At 43.6% G+C, this 20,306-nt stretch overlaps 1 pseudogene; it reads left to right on the top strand.

The window, feature by feature from the left end:
• LOC141105755 (FHF complex subunit HOOK interacting protein 2A-like) overlaps positions 1–7,661 on the top strand; it is a 107,115-nt pseudogene extending 99,454 nt beyond the window's left edge.
• The last annotated feature ends 12,645 nt before the right edge of the window (positions 7,662–20,306 follow it).

Genomic DNA, 20,306 nt, shown 5'->3' with positions numbered 1-20,306 from the left:
AGAGCTTCCTTTTCCATAGCTGGCTCAGCAGCACAACCTGCAGTAGCAGCTATAGGAATGTCAGTCCTTGAAGGACCGGTTTAAACGAATCATTTAGAGTGTTCCTGCTAAAGGGGAAGCTGCTCAAGAGTTGGCGGACCTACCGAGGGCCTTATGCTTTGCAGTTGATGCTCTTAAGGATTCTATTCAGCAAGTGTCACGCTTTGCACTCTTGCAAAATGCTGTTGGCAGGTTTTCCCTTTCATGGGCGGCATTTGTTCGGAGACTATTTGGATAAGTATATCCAAAACATTTCAGGTGGTAAGAGTGCACTTTTACCTGTTAAAAGAAAAAATAAGGGTCCTTTATTTAAGGTTTCTAGTTCTCTGGCACCAGGTACCTCAACCTCCAGGCAATTTCGACGGCCTCCACCGTCTGGTTCAAGAGGTAAGCCTCAAGGGCAAGGACAGGCACAGAAAAAGCCCTGGGTTCAGAGGCCTGCCAAACAAGGTCCTAAGGCCCCCTCATGAAGGGGCGCCCCTACTCATTCGGGTGGGGGTGAAGGCTTCTTCAGTTTTCAGAGGCCTGGAGAAAGGGGATCCAGGACAGATGGGTCGATTCCACTGTATCTCTAGTCTACAAACTAGAGTTCTGGGAGTTTCCACCATCTTGATTTCTAAAATCAAATGTTCCCAAGGACCTGTTAAAAAATCTTTATTCCAGGCACTAGACCGTTTGAGGTCACAAGGTGTAATTGTAGAAGTACCGACAGAAGAGTGGTTTGTGGGTTTCTATTAAAATCTTTTCACGGTTCCAAAACCGATTGGAGATGTGAGACCCATTCTAGATCTCAATCTTGAGTACAATCAAGGGTCAGATCTCGGCCTTAACTGTTTTTTTTTCAAAGACGAATTGCTTCGTATTCCTTGGGATTGGGCCTTTTTACAAGGGGTAGTTCATATAACGCCACCAGTTAGGCCGCCCTTGTGTCCCTGGGATTTAAATCTAGTCTTGGCTGCTTTGCAGCGACGGCCTTTTGAGCCTATTTTGCATATTCCTCTGATCCTTTTGACAAGGAAATGGGTTTTTTTGGTCGCAGTGACCTTTGCAAGAAGAGTGTCAGACTTGGCAGCTTTTTCTTATAAAGTGCCATATTTGATTATTCATCAGGACAAGATGGTGTTTCTGCCTAACGTAGTGTCCAGTTTTCACCTGAACCAAGATGTCACTCTGCCTTCCTTTTTTTCCAGAACCCTCATTCTGCGGAAGACAGATTGTTGCATTTTCTCGATGTGGTGAGAGCTGTCAGTCTATCTGAAAATGACAGCTCAGATGTGGAAGACCGACTCTTTGTGCTGCCAGAAGGGCCCAGGAAGGGGCAGGCAGCATCAAAATCGACTATTTTGCAGTGGATTCGCCAAGTTATAATTCAGGCTTATGGGTTGAAAAGAAGAGTCCCACCCTTTTAGGTGAGAGTTCACTCTACCAGGGGAGTGAGTGCCTCATGAGCAATGCGTCATCAAACCTCTATGGCTCAGATTTTCAAGGCCGCAACTTGGTCATCAGCGCATACATTTACTAAATTTTATCAAATGGATGTAACGGCGGCAGGAGGATGCTGCGTTTGGGCGCAGTGGGCTGTAAGCAGCAATATAGATCCTCACGTCTGATGGCGGTCTGCATTGTGTGTCTCCCTCCCTTCAGGGGCATTGCTTTGGGACGTCCCAGATAGTAATTACTATAGCTGCTCTGTGTCCCGTGATTTACGATAAAGAAAATAGGATTTTTCCTACAGCGTGATTTACGATAAGAGCCCTTGCACACTGGGGCGGTTTGCAGGCGCTATTGCGCTAATAATAGCGCCTGCAAACCGCCCCGAAAGTGCCACTGCTTTCATTCCAGTGTAAGCGATGCGCTGGCAGGACGGTAAAAAAAGTCCTGCCAGCAGCATCTTCGGAGCGGTGAAGGAGCGGTGTGTATACCGCTCCTGCCCATTGAAATCAATGGGACGGCGTGGCTATACCGCCGGCAAAGCGCCTCTGCAGAGGCGCTTTGCGGTGGTATTTAACCCTTTCTCGGCCGCTAGCGGGGGGTAAAACCGCCCCGCTAGCGGCCGCATACCGACGGTAAAACGCCGCTAATAATAGCGGCGTTTTACCGCCGACGCCACCCCCCGCACCAGTGTGCAAGGGCTCTAAAGAAAATAGGATTTTTCCTACAGCTTACCTGTAAAATCCTTTTCTTGGAGTACATCACCGGACACAGATGTCCCTCCCCTCTTCATTGGGATATTCATTTGCTACAAAACTGAGGTACTTCCTATATGGGAGGGGTTATCCCGTGATGTATTCCCAAGAAAAGGATTTCACAAGTAAGCTGTAGGAAAAATTCTATTTTTCTCGGCGGCCTCTTTAACCACTTGACAACTGGGCACTTAAACCCCCTTCCTAACCAGACCAATTTTCAGCTTTTGGTGCTCTCACATTTTGAATGACAATTACTCAGTCATGCAACACTGTATCTATATGAAATTTTTGTCCTTTTTTTCACACAAATAGAGCTTTCTTTTGGTGGTATTTAATCACCGCTGGGTTCTTTATTTTTTGTGCCGTAAAAGAAAAAAGACCGAAAAATCTGTAAAAAAAATACATTTTTCTTCATTTCTGTTATAATATTTTGCAAATTTAGTAATTTTTCTTCATATATTTTGGCCAAAATTTATACCGCTACATATCTTTGGTAAAAATAACCCAAATTTGTGGATATTATTTGGTCTTTTTGAAAGTTATAGAGTCCAAAAGCTATGGTGTGAATATCTGAAAATTGATCACACCTGAAGTACTGACGGCCTATCTCATTTCTTGAGACCCTAACATGCCAGAAAAGTACAAATACCCCCCAAATGACCCCTTTTTGGAAAGAAGACATTCCAAGGTATTTAGAAAGACGCATGGTGAGTTTTTTTGAAGTTGTCATTTTTTCCCACAATTCTTTGGAAAATCAAGGTTTTTTTTTTTACTTTTTTTTTTTTTTCCACAAAATTGTCATATTAGCAGGGTATTTCTCACAGACCGCATATGCATACCACAAATTACACCCCAAAACACATTCTGCTATTACTCCCGAGTACGGCGATACCACATGTGTGAGACTTTTACACAGCGTGGCCACATATAGAGGCCCAACATGCAGGGGAACACCTTCAGGCGTTCTGGAGCACCCAGGCCAATTCTGACATTTCTCTCCTACATGTAAAAATCATCATTTATTAGCTAGAAAATTACATAGAACCCCAAAACATTATATATGTTTTTTTAGCAAAGACCCTAGAGAATACAATGGCGGTCGTTGCAACTTTTTATCTCGCGTGGTATTTGCGCAGCAATTTTTTTAACGCGTTTTTTTTGGAAAAAAAAACAAAACAGTAAAGTTAGCCCAATGTTTTTGCATAATGTGAAAGATGAAGTTACGCGGAGTAAATAGATACCCAACATGTCACCCTTCAAAATTGCATGCGCTTGTGGAATGGCGCCAAACTTTGCTACTAAAAAATCCCCATAGGCGACGCTTTAAAATTTTTTACTGGTTACATGTTTTGAGTTACAGAGGAGGTCTAGGGCCAAAATTATTGCTCTCGCTCTACCGATCGCAGCGATACCTCACATGTGTGGTTTGAACACCGTTTTCATATGTGGGCGGGACTTACGTATGCGTTCGCTTCTGCACGCGAGCACACAGGGATAGGGGCGCTTTAAAATTTTTATTTTTTTTTTTTTATTGTTCATTTTACTTTATTTTAGTTTGATGCTTTTTTCCCAAAAAAAAAATTTTGACCACTTTTATTCCTATTACAAGGAATGTAAACATCCTTGTAATAGGAATATGGCATGACAGGTCCTCTTTACAGTGAGAGTCAATAAGACCCCACATCTCACCTCTAGGCTGGGAAGCCTGAAATTAAAAAAAAAAAAAAAAAAAACGATCCTGGCTTCGATCGTAGCTGTGAGTCGGTAGAAGCGCGGGAGGGGGGGACATCCCCTCTCGCCTCCCGTAAGAACGATCAAGCAGTGGAACAGCCGCTATGATCATTCTTATGGTGTAGGGAATCGCCGGCTGAAAAAGCTGATATCTGAATGATGCCTGTAGTTCCTGGCATCATTCAGATATCCCCGCACAAAGTCAAGGACGTTGTATGACGGCCGGCGGGCGGGAAGTGGTTAAAACGCATTTTTTTTTTTTTTTTTTTTTTTTTTTAACACAAAGTTGTCCATTTATACAATATTTCTAACACATAGCATGTACATAGCAAAAATGACAACCCAAAATAGATTCTCCTACTCCTCCTGAGTACGGCGATACCACATGTGTGAGACTTCCACAGCCTGGCCACATACAGAGGCCGAGTACAGCCGAGCATGGCTGGGTATGGCGGGGTATTGCGGAGTATGGCAGGGCTTTGCAGAGTATTGCAGAGTATTGTAGGGGTATTGCAGAGTATTGTGGGGGTATTGCAGAGTATTGTGGGGGTATTGCAGAGTATTGCACAGCAGAAGGGATGGCTGAGCATGGATGGATGGATGGCTGGATGTCTCTGTGCAGCGCTGTGGGCACTACACATCCAGCCCACAGCGCTGCAGCCATCCATCCATCTCCCTCTCCTCCACAGTGTACCGATCGGTACACAGGAGGGGAGGAGAGGAACCGGCGTCATCAGATGACGCCGGTCTGTTTACATGTGATCGCGCCGTCATTTGACGGCGCGATCACATGCTAAACGGCCGCGATCAGCGGCCATTTACCGGGATCCGTGATGCCAGAGGACCCGGCGGTCACGGATGTGCTCGGGTGCGCGCGAGAGGGGAATTCCGGGAGGACGTCATAGTATGTCCTCCCAGAGTTAAGCAACCGCCCTGCAGCCGTCATTCGGCTATGGGCCGGTTGTTAAGTGGTTAATACAAAGTCTCGCCTCCTTTGATGGACAGAACAGTCATCCAATGGCGGTGCAGGAGACCGGACTTCCTATTACAGAGGCCGCCACGTAAACAGGAAATACTCCTGTATGTACGGCACTCATTCTGCCCCCTTCCTGTCCCCTCTGAGGCAGCCAGAATATATCTTTTGTGGCTCCGGTTCTGGGAGATACGTTGGGGGCCACAAAAGATATACATGTCCAAATTACCGTTCGAAACCAGAACACGGGCCGGACTTTGGACATGCCTGCTCTAGGCAATCCGAGTGGACCTCCTGCCCACAGCCTCTTGGGACATGTCACAGGTCCCAGAAGACTGCAGGACCTTTCACAAAGTGCAGTGTGGCTTCCCACACTAAAGATGCCAGCGCCAGAGACCTGAAGACTAGTGAGGATGGTGCTGAATCCTTGGACAGGTAAGTGTCCTTTTATTAAAAGTAAGCAGCTACAGTATTATTTATTTTTTTGTTCCTAGGGTGAAGATCATTTTAAAGTGGGACTACACTTTCTCTGGGCAGCACAAACCAAAAATGCTATTTATTTCATCGGCACAGATCTGTGATCGCCCTGTCCTTTGGACAAAGCTGATCTCAGATCGGGGTAATGAGCCAATCACAGAGCACTTTACCATGTGACCAGCTGTGTCCATTTACAGCTGATAACAGTGTATGCAGTATTTGCTGGTTATCGGCATGCCTCTCCTCACACTGACAGCGTGTGAGGAGAGCTGATAACCGGCACATCCACACTGATAATCAGAGCACTGATCAGCAGTGTCCCGATAATCAGTGCAGCCCCAACAATGCCCACCAGTGCCTATCGGTTCAGCCTCATCAGCGCACATCAGTGAAGAAGAAAAATTACTTATTTTATAACAGAAACTAAGAACTTTTTTTTTTTTACAATTTTTTTTTTTTTTCATATGTTTAGCAAAAAATAAGCCCAGTGGGGATGAAATACCAGTAAAATAAAGCTCTATCTGTGTCAAAAAAAAAAAAAAAAATTATAATTTTGTTTGGGTTCAGCATTGCATGTCAGCGCAATTGAAAGATGAAAATTGGCCTGGCAGGAAGGGGGTGCAAGTGGTTAATATTCAAAGCAAATGCCCCCCCATCCATGTCTCTGTTTTATTTTGTTGAGAAATCACTTTGCAAAACACCCCCCTAGCATTTCTGGCCTTGGCTATCTTGAGTAAGGGCAAATGATTATTGTAGAATTTACTTCCTGGCATCCACCTGCCTTTAGCTCCCCTACTCCTGGGATGTATGGCATCATTTGCCTAGGCCTGGAAAGACAGGAAGTAATTAAAGAAATGTTAAAAAAAAAAAAAGTGCCAGTTCACACCACATGCAGTCCAGTGCATTTTTTTTATGCATCAAAAATGCATGGAAAGTAGGGTATATGGTTTTCAATTGCATAGTTCACACCAGTGCTTGCAGTTTCAGTACTTTCCAGTTCCAGAAAAAAAAAAGTAGAACATGCTGCATTTTTCCTGCACTGGACTGTACTGGAACGCTGTAAAACGCATCAAGAATGCACCTAAATGCACCAAAAACGCACTGCAACACACTTATCCTTTATTTAAGGTTAAGAAAAGAGGGGGGGTAAAAAGCACTGGACTGCATCTAATACGCATCAAAAATGCACCGGAATGCTTCAAAAACGCGCATGCAGAAAAGCACCTGGAACGCATCCGGACTGCGTTTCTATGATGTGAACTGGCCCTAATATATGATATACTTTCCTATCCATTTACTAATGCTATCAATCTGTTGATTGACAGATCCACTAAAAAGCTGAACCCCAACCAAACAATTGAATTTAGCTGAGAAAGAAACACCTCCAATACATTTATGTTATTAAAATCATGAAATGTATTTATATATACAGATTAAATAGGTATCTGAATCTGCTGTTATTAGCTTACTGTAAGCCCCATGCACAGCAGCCTTTGGAGTAGATAAGGAAGGGCAGATGAGCAAGGCCTGGTCTGGCCCAAATGTTCTATATCACACCTGCATGTTATGATTTTTTTCTAGGAAATGCCTTTCATACCCTTTTCTTTAAAGTAAAATTGCTGCTTTCTGCCCTCCCTCTTCAATGCTCCGTTTTGGCATAGCTAAGTAACAGCCACAGCCCTCAATACAAGCAGAGAAGGGGAGAGGGCTGGGGTGGGTGGTTGACCCAAGAGGGATAAACATAGGGGTGGATTTACTAAAGATAAAAAGACTGTGCACTCTGCAAGGAGCTTAGTAAATTAGGAAAAGTTTTGCTGACATCCACTATCCAAACATGTGCAAGCAATATTGCTATTTTATTTATTTTTTTACTTGCCTGTGATTGGGTATTCTTTGCAAAGTGAAACTTTACCTTGATTACCTATGTCTGAAGCAGCTGCACTTGCAAAGTGCATAGTCTATTTGCAAGTAAATCAACCCCATAGAGTCCACTGGGTTAGAGTTTGGTTTATATTGGCCTGCACAGGTATATTTAGACACCCCGCACAACTGCTGTAAGTGCAGGTAGGACTATTAATGTAGCAGATGTTATGTTCTGAGACTCTTTGTTTTGTGACACAGATGACAAGGCCCCGGTGACGGACACCAACATCCCCTCTCACCTGGAGCAAATGCTGGACATTCTGGTGCAGGAGGAGAATGAGCGGGAATCAGGGGAGACCGGGCCATGCATGGAGTATTTATTACATCACAAAGTCCTGGAGACCCTCTACACGCTGGGGAAAGCTGACGTGAGTTTGATTCAGAATATTCTACCCATGCAGTCTGCTCTATGCATAGCAGACCTATAGATATACAGCTTATTTTTGTGAGATAACAGAAAATGTGCAGCACAGGTTCCCTTTGGTGACCTGCTGACAACGAACTGCAGTATGACTTTGGTTTGCTGCGCCCTGGTGTGATGCAGGCTATTGCAAGTAACTCACTACAGACACACCGAGGGGAAGACCAAAACCCCTTTTAGCTTTATTTTCTCTCTGTCCCCACTGGGGATTTTCTCTCTCTGCTTCTCATCAGACAGGAAATGAGTGAACAAAGTTTTTGACCCTTCTTCAGGCTTTCAGGGTTTGTTTGATCTCCAGCCTTCCCTTCAGTCTTGAAGAGTTGTACAGGCTTCTCTCCTAGACTGAAATTGCTTACTTTGATTTCACTGCAAACTGTGAGCTTCTCACCATGTGCATTAGAAGCTGCAGCAAGTCAGATAGAGTCCGCCTCATTTCCTGGCTGGAGGATGTCCTGCATCGTATAGCTTTTTACTCCCCAGCATGTCCGTCTCATTCATTTGATTTCAGTTCTTTCAATCATGGAGGCCCAGCATCACATGTGGGGGTTACTCATGGTGGTCTTTATGCAAATACAGCCTATCTAGGAACACCCACTCTTAGGCCCCTTTCACACTGGGGAAGTTTTCAAGCGCTATTGCGCTAAAAATAGCGCCTGCAAACCGACCCGAAACAGCCGTTGCTGTCTCTCCAGTGTGAAAGCCCCGAGGGCTTTCACACTGGAGCGGTGCGCTAGCAGAACGGGAAAAAAAGTCCTGCTAGCAGCATCTTCGGAGCGGTGTAGACACCGCTCCTTCACCGCTCCTGCCCATTGAAATCAATAGGACAGCGGGCTATACCGCCGGCAAAGCGCCTCTGCAGAGGTGCTTTGTGGTGGTTTTGAACCCTTTCTCGGCCGCTGGCGGGGGGGTAAAACCGCTCCCGCTAGCAGCCGAATACCGACAGTAAAGCGCCGCTAACAATAGCGGCGCTTTACCGCCGACGCTGCCCCCGCCCCAGTGTGAAAGGGGCTTTAGAGACTGACATCCACACATCACAACATTTTTATATTTGCATAACTCCTATTTGCATCAGGATTGATTGCTCTTAAGGGGTGTACTGTACATGGAGCTATGTACAGCACTCTGCTGGCCCCTCCCATCAGCCATGACATTTGAGAAGCACAAAGACCCAGTGATGATATCACTGGGTCTAAAATAAGGTATGTAATGAAAATAGGTTTTATTTTTAAAGGATAAGTGCACTTATCAGTTTGGCTCCTTTGCCCTGACCTAACTGAACCCACCTTCCCCCACCGTTGATGCATACTCCCACAATCCAATGCTTGCAGCCTCTAGGGTTTGTTTACATCCTGGCCACACCTGAACTTTATAGCCCAATTGACCTCTATGGGGTTGTCTTCTTTTGTCCCTCGCCTCAGGACACAACCTGATAGAAGTCTAGGGGCCTGTAATACTCGGGCGTGGCAAAGATGGTAACCAAAACCAGTTAGATTGAGGTAGCTATGCATCTTTAGAGGGAGGGGGGAGGTTAGGTAAGGTCAGCACAATGGGGCAAAAAGAACAAGTGCTCTCTTTTTTTTTTTTTCAGTGTTTTTGTTAAGCCCCGTGCACATGGACCAAATGCCAGGCGACATCAGTTAGTTCAATAAAAATTGTCTGACTTTCAAGCTATATCAGTAGGGGAAAGTTATTGTAACTGGAGCAGATGGTATTTGGGGCAGCTGCGTGTGGCGACCAATTGGCTTCTGGCTTCATCTAGTTCAGTTAAGGTTCAAAAATGAAAGATAGAATCTGATTGGCTGCCATGCACGGCTGCTCCAGAGTCTAGCCACTCGGGTTTTGATAAATTCCCCTCAACGTGTTCAATCGGGGGCCTAATTGCATGTGTTTTTATTTCTTTCCCCAGTGTAACCTGATTGGGTGGCAATTTTGTACAACTGTTGCATGTAATTGTTCATGTTAAAAGATCCCCCAAAGACATCACAGCGGGTTGGCTTGGTGGAAATAAGCCCATACAGGCTGCCAAATGTATTAGATTATTTGTATAAAAAGCCAAAGTGCCTTTAGTACAAAACAAACCAAAGATATTTTTCACTGTTTTCATTGTACGTTTCTGAATGTGTTGTGTAAATGTTTAAGCAGCTGTAAAGGAATGAAAACCCTAAAAAAACAAAAACAAACGTCCGACATTCGGCCGTGTGTATACCAACGGCTGAGAGTTCTGATCGGAGTGTTCTGGCCGGGAGGGGGGGCATCCCACCGTCTAAACACAACAGCTCAGCAGGGTAGATCTGGGTAGATCGCTGGGCTCACCGGAAAAAAAACTGTGTGTACCAGGCTTAGAATTATATTCCATAAATTTAAACTTTACGCAATTAAGGAAAGCTTTCAGATGTTAGAATGTGTAAACTAAAGATGCACAGTCATCCAAAAATAAGTACGTAACAATATATTGTATTGTCCAATATGCTGACATTTAAAAAAATAGAACATACTCAGCAACAGTTTTTCCCGCAGTTTGAAAATATCCATCTCTATAAAATTTGACTGACCATAAAGGAAGAAAGAAAAAAGCATTGGAAAGATAGGAATGTGAGACCTGGAAACCTCTAAGTGCACTATTTGCTAAAGTGGTCTTTTACTTTAAAATTGTGTTGGCATGTTCTTGAGGAGGAAAGCAGAAAGGCCAAATATAAGCAGATTAAAGGATAAGTTCACTTTTTCTAAAAAAAAAAAAAAAATGCACATTTTTATGCAGGTAAAAAAAAAAAATTGCATTTTTTTTTTGGAGCCTGTAAAACATTGCCCCAGACAGCAGATCGTTGATGCCATGCAGGTCTCCTTGAGATCAGTCAGTGTATCTGTGTGTTTACATCCCATATGGGCACGCAGATAAAATCTGACAGGAAGAAATCCATGAACTACCCCAGCATAGTTGTAGTGCATTGAGAACTACAAGCCGACAACTGCAAAGGATGTCGGGGATTGTAGTTCATTCATATATAGAGCTGTGTGAATGAATGACGTGGCCATGTGGGCGGAGCCCCACACAGGCCGCACTGATTTTAAAAAGTGACAGCTAGTACGGGAAGGATTGGGCAGTGGCTGCAGCATTGGGAACATGTTACGAGTTTCAACCTAAAAACAGGTGGAACATGTAACATGTTCCCAAAGGTGAACTTATCCGTTAAGCTTTAAGGGCCGGTTCCCACTGGTGGGATGTCTGAGATCAGATGGGATTCGTACCGCACTGCAGTGCAAATCGCATGCAATCTCTGTGTGATGCGATTTTAGCCATACAGATAGTATGGCTGAATTTGTGTCAAACTCGCACAGGACCCGTTTTTTGGTCTGCAGCAGAATCTGATCACATGGGTGTTCACACCCATGCGATCCGATTCCTGTCCGAGTTTGCAGATCGCGCTGCGATCTGCAAACTGATTTGGGGGTGTCATTAACTTTTAACTGACACTCCCAGCACTTTGCATAGGGCAGTATGAACTGCTGCCGGGAGACATGCGATGCGGGAACCCGCAGTGGATTCGCAGGGTTCCCGCATGGCAGCAGTGTGAACCGGCCCTTGGTGTTGAAGCTAAAGTAAGGATAATGGCTTTAAAATCCATCAATAGCCACTCCACTATTCCTGTCCTGGCCAATTCCATTCCCAATTGCTCTTCCTGTTCAGTTTTTAGGACAGAGTTCAGTCCTGTCTGCACTGTTAATAGGAAAAATTAACATGACGGTCAGGTTAGGCTAAGGACAGGTATCAGAGGACAGTTGGATGTTTTATTATTATTATACAGGATTTATATAGCGCCAACAGTTTACGCAGCACTTTACAATATAATGTTTAGTACAATCCTGAAGGTCCAGCTTTAGTCATAATGTGAATATTTGGGTCAAATGAGAATTTCCTGTAAAGTGGGAGGTAAGAGCTTGTAAACACCCGCAATTTGTAAAGGAGTAATGACTGGATATGGTTGTCTAACATGTCCTGGGTATTTCCCAACATCTGTCAGAATAGTGAACCTGTCAGATTAGCTAACGGAAGTGATGTTCTGTCAGCTGCGCATGCATTCCACTGCTACCAGGTTTGCTAATCTGACAAAACACCTGCAGTCAGAAGAAGGCAGCAGCGGACATCTTACTACACCCAGCTACATCTTGAATTTCGGAGTAATTTTAGCAATAAAGTGAGCGTATATAAATACAGTATATTGACATGCGTGATGCTGTTTTGATCTTACATTTTGAAAGAAGCTGGATACCAGCAGTAGGAAGGTGGCGGAGGCCGTGTTGGTACACCCTGCACTGCTCTGCGCTAAACCTTTAAACATCCAAACGGCATCACAGATGTCAATATACTATATTTATTTATTTATTTATATACGCTCACAATGCATGCGCAGCTGACAGAAAGTCACTTCCATTAGATAATCTGGCGGGTTCGCTATTCTGACAGAGCACCAGGGTGTCTGCAAGTTTCCTGTAGACATGAGAATGTTGCCCAATCCAACCACACAGAATCTGCCTGCCGGGGAAATCCTCTCACATCTCCTTTATACTTTCAATTCAGTCATCAAATCCCTTTGAGCAGCAGAAAAGTTTGCAGCATATCATTATTTTGCTATTTCAGATAGTTTTAGAAGAATATTTATTTGTAAAGTGTAAGTAAAGATTATACTGCTAGTTGAATGACTTATCAGCACAGATGCAGAAATCCTCTTTATTGTGACAGGAAGGTCTGCAATCATTATTATACGGTCTGTCAGATTGTTATCGGAGAACAAAAATTTCTTTGCGCTTAGAGAAAGAGAGGCTTGTGTTGCCTGGAACTGTTTGAATCAGTTTTAAAAAACACAGATTTCATTTCCTGAAAGTTAAGCAATAACAGTGGAGATTTCCTTTCATTGTACAGAGTAAGCAGAAAATAAAACAATGCAGAATCAAAGATAAGAATTCTCATATCGTACGTTGTATGTTTTTGTTTTGTGTAACGTGCCGCTTTTTTTTCTGCCAGTGTCCACCGGGCATGAAACAGCAAGTCCTAATGTTCTACACTAAGCTCCTCGGGAGGATTAAACAACCTTTGCTGCCGCATATTAATGTCCACCGACCAGTACAGGTACATCCAGCAACTCCAACACCTTGTGTTTATCAGTGTACTCGACACCACAGAGCCTGTCACATCAGTTTGCACCAGAGGAGCTTACACTCCAATGTCCACACCACAGTCAACACGCTATTATTATTATTATACATTTATATAGCTCTAACATATTCCACCATGCTGTGCAGAGAACGCTGAACCAGTTACATCAGTCTTTGAACCAGAGGAGCTTATACCCTACCACAATTGCACACTATTATTATTATTCTTTTATATATAGTTCTGACATATTCCATGGTGCTGTACAGAGAAGATTGCGCAACAGCAGTCTACACCAGAGGAGCTTGCACTCTAATGCCCTACCACAGGCAAACATTTTTATAATGATTATAATACATTTATATAGTTCTGACATTATTCCGCAGTGCTGTACAGAGAATCCTTAGCTATTTAGATTAGTCTCTGCACTAGAGGCGCTTACACTCAAATGTCCCACCACAGTTACACACTGTTATACATTTTTATAGCTCTAACATATTCTACGATGCTGCACAAAGAACGCTGATCTAGTTGCATAAGCCTTTGAACCAGAGGAACTTACACTCTAGTGCCCCTATACAGGCAATCCTTTTTATAATTCTTATAATACAATTATATAGCTCTGACATATTCTGCAGTGCTGTACAGAGAATCATGAGCCATTCACATCAGTCTTTGCACCAGAGGAGCTTACACTTTAATGTCCTATCACAGTCACACACTGTTATACATTTTTATAGCTCTGGCATATGCCACAGTTCTGTACAAAGAACACAGGGAGTCGCAACATCTCTACACCAGAGGAGCTTGCACTTACCCACCACAGTCATACACATATACATTTCGGTAGCTCAGACATATTCCACTATGGAGTACAGATAGCTTTTACCTGTTTGTTAGCATCTTAATTTTACTGTTATATCGGACCATTTAGACTTTGACATCAGGTGTATTTTCTCTCTGTAGAAGCTGATCCGTCTGTGCGGAGAGGTGTTGGCCAATCCAACAGAGAACGAAGAGATCCAGTTCTTGTGTATTGTGTGCGCCAAACTAAAACAAGACCCATATCTGGTCAACTTCTTCCTGGAGGTCAGTTCCAGTGTCACCTGTACCATTATTTCTAATATTTGTTGAACTATGAACTGTCTAAAGTGCACTAAATGGTTCATTAACAACGTTATGTCATTGTAGGGTGCATAAGGTCCATACAGTAATATCTCAGCAGAAACATGACGTGTTACATAACCCCCTATGCTTTTCTATTCCATTCTAACAGTCATGCGAGAGCTCTGGCCCTGTTTTTTTACCTTAGGGCAACATTGACTTATGGCATGTTCTCTTAGGTTCCACCATGTGTTTTTCTCTTCAGCTTTCTTTGCTTCTAAGGCCCAAGTAAGCCTGGGAGGAAGGAAGTTGCTGGAAGTACTGCCAAGCAGTGTCAAATTTTTCTATAGGCTGACAACTCATGGACATTATAGAAAACATCAGCATGACCAGATAGGATTGTAGTCCAAGGGGAGGGTGTGACAACATCACTGCAATTTCAGCCACGGCCTTGCAGCTTGTTGGACCTCTCCAGGATATGACATTTACTCAAACGTGACAGGATCAGGACATTTTTCCTGTATGCTATGCGCTGCGCTGTACATCTCAATGCATTAAGATAGCTGGAGTTCAGCCAGTGGACATGTAGCTGCTTCCGCTCTCCTTCACCATCAGTGTTTCTGACCTGGGAGAAGGGTTAATATTTGCCCAGAGATGGGATTTCAGTTCATCACATAAAACCAGCTTGTTTCAGGGGAAGGGTCTACCACGTCTTAAAGTAGAGCTATAGGCAATACTTTTTTCCCATTTTGGATAGAGTAAAGGAGGGTTATAACCACTGTCATTATGTTTTTTCTTTTTGTACCATCAGTGTCCCATTGGAAAGATTTCCCTTCGCTTCCTGTCCCATAGCCAAAACAGGGAGTAAGAGGAAATCCCTGGGAATTCCTTGGGGCCCCTCAGGTCACCATTGAAAGATTTCCCCAAAATGTGGGATTTTCTTTAACTTTCAGATTTAATGATAATGGTAAACGGGACAAATAGAGAGGATGAATCTCCCTAATGGACACATAGACAGCAATAAAAACCTAATAAGTGTTCTAATCCATCTCCACTCTATCCAAAGCTAATAAAATAATCTTGCTTTTAGTTATACTTTTGAATGTAGAAGTCAACAAGATAAAAAAAATGACAGTTCATGTACAGTTAATGATATTAATTAAAAATGGTGTCTTATCTGGTAAAAACTTCTAAATTTGTCTTCATTAAGTATATATAGTTTTTAAGTTTTGTTAGTTTAGTTATATAACATATAATTAGCTCACATAATATGATGCATGTAATCGTAAAGTTTATATAATTAATACCAATGGGTAAAAAGTGCAGATTACCAACTTTGAACAAATAATTGGTTTTTGAGAAAAATGTTTGGGGGGGGTTTAGCAGGGGTGAGGTGGGGGGCAGTAAGCAGAAGTTGGGGTGGGGTAATCAGAGGGGAGGCGAGACAAAGGAACTACCAAGTACGATGAACGTTTGTAGTAGGCGCTCCTAACATCTGTTTATTGTATTCTGAATGTTTTTCAGAATAAGGTGAAGCCCCTTCCAACAGTTGGATCTTCAAACAGCCTCGGAGGACTTGTTGGGGGTGGCATTGTGGAAGTACCTGCTAATGACACAGGGCAGTCTCCTCCACTCGACCCCAGTGTTGGAGCAGAGGCAGATGGGATTCAGAATGTACCAGCAGCCCCTGCCAGTGTTAGCTCTACAGATGACGTGGCTGAAAGCGGAGTATCAGCCAAACATGTACAGCAGGACTATAACCTGGTGAATTCCTTACTCAACCTGACCAAGAGCCCGGTGAGTGATAAAACCCACTGAGAGTATTTCCAGAGCCTCGGAGAACATGGTGTTTTATATGCTGTGCGCTCTCATCCCCCAGGACGGCCGGATTGCGGTGAAAGCCTGCGAGGGCCTCATGTTGTTGGTGAGCCTGCCGGAAGCGGCTGCCGCCCAGTGCCTTACACAGAACACCAGTTTATGTGAGCTGCTCACCAACCGGCTGACCTCCTTATACCGTGCTCTGCCTCAGTCTATCGACCCTCTGGATATTGAGACTGTGGAGGGGATTAACTGGGGGTAAAGATGTGCTTTTCTCTACTATTATTTTATTGTGGGCACAGAGGCAGATTGTTGTTTTTTTTTACTTTCCTCTATCTCCATTTTCCTCCTTTTCCCTATCTTTTTTTATGGGAACCTCCCTGTCAGGATCTGAAACCAGGGTTTCTACTGTGTCTTGCTGTGGCTCTTCCTACTAAGCCACCTGAAGATCTGGATAGTTCATTGCTTGATCTCTTGGTCAATCTTTATTGATACCCAGTTTCTTGCGGAGTCTTAAATTTCTAGCCCCTCCCCTGAAATTATTATATTATTATTATTATTATTATAAAGCATTTATATAGCGCCAATAATGTGCGCAGTGCTTTACAACATGAGGGCTGATAGAACAGTTAAAATACAAATTCAATACTGGAGGAAATAGCCCTGTTCGTTAGAGTTTACAATCTAAAATCCCTATGTAAGCCATGCCTCTATACTTTGGTAGATCATTCTGTCACGATGTGGGATCAGCCTCTGAGTCAAGTAGCTGAAGCAACAGACAAATTCTTGGTTATAAAGAGCCAGGTTCAATACACAAGTAGAGGTAGCTGTATGTGGGCAAGGCAGAAGCACATTCAGAGATCAAGCCAAAGTCATTAGCCAGAGATTAGCCGGATTTGACATGTAGAACGATGAAAAGTAATCAGTAAATCAGCAGCCAAAGTTCAGGAATTATATAGCCATAAATAAAAATGCAGTGTACCACTAGCAACAAAGAACAAGATACTCGCATAAGCACAGTAATTTGGCACATGAGACATGCAGAGGTATGACTTCATTAGTTCAGAGTTTAGCAAGACATTCGATATTGAAGACTGACCAAGAGATTAGGCACAACAATCTATGCAAGAGCTTCAGATGGCTGAATAGGAAGAGCCATTGCCTGGCACAGCAAAAACCCTGGCCTTGGATCTTGGCACTCCCTCTCTCCAATATTTTATATATATATATATATATATATATATATATATATTGATAAGAAACGTCTGGATCTAAGCTGCACACGCCGCAGAAAGAAAACTGCAACAATGTGTTCAACAAACTGATCTCTAATTGTATTGTAGCTCCAAATGATTCTCACTGATCACTTAATTGTTAGTGACCTTGTGAAAAGAATGTTCACACGGGTCCATCAGCTTCAAAAGATTTACACCACTTCACCTTGCAGTCTAGCTCTTTTTGCGATAAAATACAAAAGAAGAGAGAACAGTGCACCAGCATAGTGTTGAAACATCCAGATAAAAAAAAGTGTATAAAACCTTCTACATAGGGCATATAGGCAGACGGTTCTGACTCTTGATGCAGCCGCTCATGGTCATCAGTGCTAAGAACAGGCAGGGTAAGGATCCTGGGCCTGAGGCTTAAGTCACCTCTCATGAACTTTTGTTGGCTATTCTCATGGTGGAGGTTGTCAGAAGGCTCCACACTGCCCCTTTGTCTATCAGTGGCAACAGTCACTGGTGACATGTTTTGGTGACATTCCCCTTAAGCTCAGATTGTCCTATATACTTGGTTTTATACATGTGAGTGCAATGTGATTGGACAGTACAGGAGAAGTAGCAGGCTGATGAGCAGATTTCTCTCTCACTCTGATTTCTCCTATCAGCATGTTCTTTATTAGCACATGAGCACTGCAGCACAACAAACTGACTCCATGCTTACACTGATAATTGGGGTGGGGAAGGAAGTGGTGTGAGCTAATGGAGCCAGAAATTAGAATGTCGGTCCCATTGGAACACAGATTCACCTGTTGCAGGAAGCACTGTGGATATGTTTCCTGCTGGGTATGTCAGTTGTGGATGGTGCTGGTCTATGCTGGCTGCAGTGATCATCAGTTGATGGTTGGCTGTTTCTGCAACAGGTTTAAAGTATAACTAAAGGCAAAAAGTTTTTTAGTTTTGGATAAAATGGAGATAGATTAGAACACCTCTCGGTTCAGATTGCTGTCTGCGCACTCGTTAAAGTGGAGCTTCACCCAAGAAGGGACATTCTGCCTATTTGCACCCTGGTTTTGACAGGTACCCGCTCCTACTTCTGGCTCAGATCGCTGCGGCGGGCTGAGCAGGAATTTTGCTCCCCCCCCCCCACAGTCTTCTAGGACACATCACAGATCCCAGAAGACTACAGAGCCATTTACAAGGGGCAGCGTGACTCACGCATGCACAGTAGGAAACCGGCTATGAAGTAAGGAAACTTCGGACTTCCCTTACTTCAGATGGCTGCGCCTACACCAAAAGCCGATTAAACAATTGGCTCGGGTGAGAACATCGCTGGATCCCTGGACAGGCAAGTGTCCTTATGCTAAAAGTCAGCAGCTACAGTATTTGTAGCTGCTTACCTTTAATTTTTTTGAGGGAGGCTGGAGCTCCACTGTAAACAGATTCACCCCCTCTACTTGTCCTGTTTACTATTATCATTGAAAGTGAACGTAAAAGATCGGAGTGGGAGAAAAGCTGTTCAATTGGATATCTGCAGCGTACTCAAATCCATCAGCCAGAGTCAGGGCTAATGGTGTTGTCTCAGATTCTTTCCCAATATCAAATGGAACCAGACAGGGGTGCCCACTATCACCCTTGCTATTTGCTATATCACTAGAACCCTTCCTATGCCACGTGAGACTAAACCCAGATATCAAGGGGATTACACTACGGGACACCCAACATAAAGTGTCTGCATATGCAGATGATTTGATGTTCTCCATCACTAACCCAGCCATTTCCCTCCCAAACTTAATGAAAGAGTTCGAGATCTACGGACATCTTTCCAACCTAAGAATAAATTTTAACAAATCCGAAGCCATGGGAATAGGGATTCCACAAACCCAACTCGCACACTTTCAACATACCTTCCATTTCAAATGGACAGACAAAGCCCTGAAGTACCTAGGCACTTATATCCCTCCAAAACTCTCCCAGATTTTCAAACTCAACTTTCCACCCTTATTAAAAAATGTCCAAACGCTGCTCCACAGCTGGAAAAATGGCCTACACTCGTGGTTTGGACGCTGCAATATACTAAAAATGATGGTGCTGCCTAAATTCTTGTATCTACTACAAGCTTTACCTATTCACATACCCGCAAACTATTTCAGACAGGCACATTCACTATTTACAACCTTTTTATGGGCTGGGAAAAAGCCACGCCTCCCGAGAAAGACACTTTCACTACAAAAACAACACGGCGGTATGGCCATGCCAGAGATTAAAACATACTACCAAGCAGTACACCTGAGTAGACTAGTCGACTGGTGCAGGCACCAGGAAACAAAACTTTGGCCCCAAATAGAACAATCACAATCTGACATCCCACTGAATAGAGCCCCATGGAACGGCTCCACACTCCCTACACGAATACGATCTCACCCGTTAATTGGACCCACAACGAGCATCTGTACACGCCTAATATCACAAACATCTCTCTCTACTAAAAATTCATTATTGCGACCTATATTAGGCAACCCACAATTCACTCCAGGTATAATAGATCCTACATTCCGCACACTCAGAAACTCAGGGATGTACCAAGCTTCCCATTACAGCAATGGTGGAAGGTGGGCAACGCTGGCCGAACTATCAGACCCGAATGGTATACACCGACTGGACTTCCTGAGGGCAAGCCAGCTCGCACACTTCCTTAGCAGTTTGACCCCCCCAACTGTAACTGACCCTCCCCACACTACCTTTGAAGAAATTTGTATGGAAAGCGGTGTGTTACCGCACACGTTGTCTCTGACCTATAACATTATCATCACACCTCCTGAAGACTACCAACACCCCAGTTTTGACAAATGGGAAACGGACCTGAACTGCCACCTCACCCCACAAAAAAGAACACACATACTTCACTTCACCCATAAATCATCCATATGCACCAGATTCCAAGAAACCAATTACAAAATCTTTATGAGATGGTACAGAACACCGGCAATATTACAAAAAATTTTTCCCGAGACATCGAAACTATGCTGGAGATGTCAGCAGAGCACAGGCACACTAATACATATATTCTGGTCATGTCCACGTATAAGGCCTTTCTGGGGAAGGGTCCGGGAGATAATACAGAAATTCACTGATCGTAATGTCCCCGATGAACCGGCGTACTTCCTCCACCACGCCACCGATACACCTGCTCGGGTATACAAAAAATCAATTGTTCGACACCTACTAGATGCGGCTAAAATTTGCATCCCCCTCAAATGGAAATCCC

Source organism: Aquarana catesbeiana, linkage group LG08, assembly GCF_042186555.1.
Source record: "Aquarana catesbeiana isolate 2022-GZ linkage group LG08, ASM4218655v1, whole genome shotgun sequence".
NCBI classification, from domain to species: domain Eukaryota; kingdom Metazoa; phylum Chordata; class Amphibia; order Anura; family Ranidae; genus Aquarana; species Aquarana catesbeiana.
Note: the sequence above shows the minus strand (reverse complement) of the source record. Positions and strands in the feature narration are given on the sequence as shown.